Source organism: Myotis brandtii, unplaced genomic scaffold (genome assembly GCF_000412655.1).
Source record: "Myotis brandtii unplaced genomic scaffold, ASM41265v1 scaffold150, whole genome shotgun sequence".
Taxonomy (NCBI): Eukaryota; Metazoa; Chordata; class Mammalia; order Chiroptera; family Vespertilionidae; genus Myotis; species Myotis brandtii.
In genome coordinates this window covers 357,723-359,938 of record NW_005355411.1, presented here as the reverse complement: position 1 = coordinate 359,938, position 2,216 = coordinate 357,723, and the positions used below count along the sequence as shown (strand labels likewise).

At 40.7% G+C, this 2,216-nt stretch overlaps 1 protein-coding gene across 2 annotated transcripts in view; it reads left to right on the top strand.

Annotated features, from left to right (window-relative positions):
* Positions 1-7: 7 nt before the first annotated feature.
* LOC102260171 (zinc finger protein 432) overlaps positions 8-2,216 on the top strand; it is a 40,266-nt gene continuing 38,057 nt past the window's right edge. Inside the window, exons 1-2 of one of the 2 annotated variants that reach the window (XM_014535763.1) lie at positions 8-740; positions 2,065-2,204. The gene's annotated coding sequence lies outside the window, so the exon portion shown is untranslated. Of the gene's footprint in view, positions 741-1,855; positions 2,205-2,216 lie in introns of those variants that run through there. The other variant, XR_001361130.1, reaches the window with a different exon arrangement.

The window sequence follows — 2,216 nt, the reverse complement described above, 5'->3', positions numbered from 1 at the left end:
AAAAAAAAAAAAAATCCTGAAAAGAGGCTCCTGTCAGAATATAAAAGGGAGCAGATCAGAGAAGGAATAGGATCTGGAGAATAAACCCAATTAGTGGAAGAAAATAATTTCATTAAAAATGGAGGACAGAAGGTGAAATCCTTTGGATGTCTTAGAGAGACACACTTCCATTTGTCCACAGGTCTCTCATCTTTTAAGAGTTGCTACCATTTCAAAGATCCCGGTTCCTCTGATATAATGAATTGAAGCAAGTTATATCACTCCTCACTCTCCTGGGAATGGGGTCCTTGTCCCCTCTTCTATACTCAGCATTCTTTCTCTTGATCCAGTAAAGATACCCAGCTTAAAAAACAGTGAGTCCTGCTTATAAGGGAAAAAAGTAGAAATTTGCCATGAAGTGGCTGTCTCATAATTGAATTCCCAGTAATTCATTACAACATGTTTATTTGAGTGTTTGCACTGTGCCAGGCACTGTTGTAGACACGGGATACCCTGGAGAACGACATATGCAAAGTAATGGCCTCTAAGAGAATGCATTCAGGTGCTCTTCAGCAAAGAATCAGAAGTGGCTTCTTCAACTCAGACTTCATCCTCTTTACTTCTTGTCCTGCAAGTCTGCACATCCTATCATGGCGGTCAGCGTCTTTCTCACTGAAATTGTCAGTCAGGGTCCCGGAATGGACTTCCCTGAGCCCTGAGGACCAGGTGCGGAACTCACCTTTCAGAGGTTGGCATTACAGGTAAATAAATGTTCATGGTAGAGACAATTTCAGATTGACCTCTTTAAGAAGAGCATACCAATTTGTATCGTCTACTGCTTTACCCCTCATTTTCTTTTATTATTATTATTTTTAAATATATTTTTATTCCAGAGAGAAAGGAAGAGGGAAAGATAGATAGAAACATCAATGATGAGAGAGAATCATTGATTGGCTGCCTCCTGAACGCCTCCCACTGGAGATTGAGCCAGCAACCCAGGCATATACCCTTGACCGGAATCAAACCTAGGACCCTTCAGTCCGCAGACCAATGCTCTATCCACTGAGCAAAACTGGCTATGGCTCATAAAAATTATAGCTGTTATTAAGTGTGCTGCTTGTCAGATATTAACTGTATATTTAATTATTTTGTTCTCAAATGCTCTATTTCCATCTTCATGTATTATAGGGAAACATTTGTACAGCGGGTCCTTGAATAATATTTTGTTCAGGGTCCTTTATAACATTGAACTTAACTCTTGTTTATTTATATGAACCTGTGGTAAATAAAATCTGTTTCAGTAGATATTGTTTGGCTTAAAGTCACAACCTATCGATGACGTCAAGTGAGAACTTATTGTCTACAAGTCATCATTCTTTTCTCCTTAGTACCTGTAGCCAGATACTCCATACAGTTGTATGTGGCCAAAGCTGAGAGCACTGAGATCAGGGTTTAGGGTTTTACTGGGGTCACTCTGCCTTGTATGGCTCAGTGATGGAAAACTAGAGTTGGGGGTGGTTGTATTAGTGGGCTAAGGCTGTCATAACAAAGTACTACAGACTGGGTCACTTAAAAGAAATTTATCCCTCACAGCTCTGAAGGCTGGAAGTTCAAGATCAAAGGTGTCATCAAGGTTGGTTTCTTCTGAGGCCTCTCTCGTTGGCTTGTAGATGGCCGTCTTCTTTCTGTGTCTTCACATGATTGTCCCTTAATGTGTGTCTGTGTCCTGATCTCTTATGAGGACACCAGATTGGATCAGGTCCCATCCTAACGACCTCATTTTAACTAAGTGACCTCTTTAAAGACCCTGTCTCCTACCAAAAAAAAAAAAAAAGACCCTGTCTCCTAACAAAGTCACATTTTAAAAAAAAAAAAAAAAAAAAAAAAAAAAAGACCCTGTCTCCAAACACAGTCACATTCTAAGGTACTGGAAGTTATGACTTGCACATATGGATTTTGGGGAACACAATTCAGCCCATATTTGTCCGTGGTATTTGTCAATAAATGCCATTCAAGTTTGGAAATTTATATCGGGCTAACTACTGGAGTTCACACGTCATCAGTAAACAGTGGTGTCTTTTCCAGGTCTGACTACAGGGGGATATGGTCAATATCTGGGGAGGCCCATGTGTATCTGTGGTTGAGAGGCTGAAGCTATGGAGGCCCAGGACCCCTGTGCTGCTGGGACAGACCCGATGAATGTTACTTTCCCTTCAGTCTTTCAAGTAAGTCTAAGT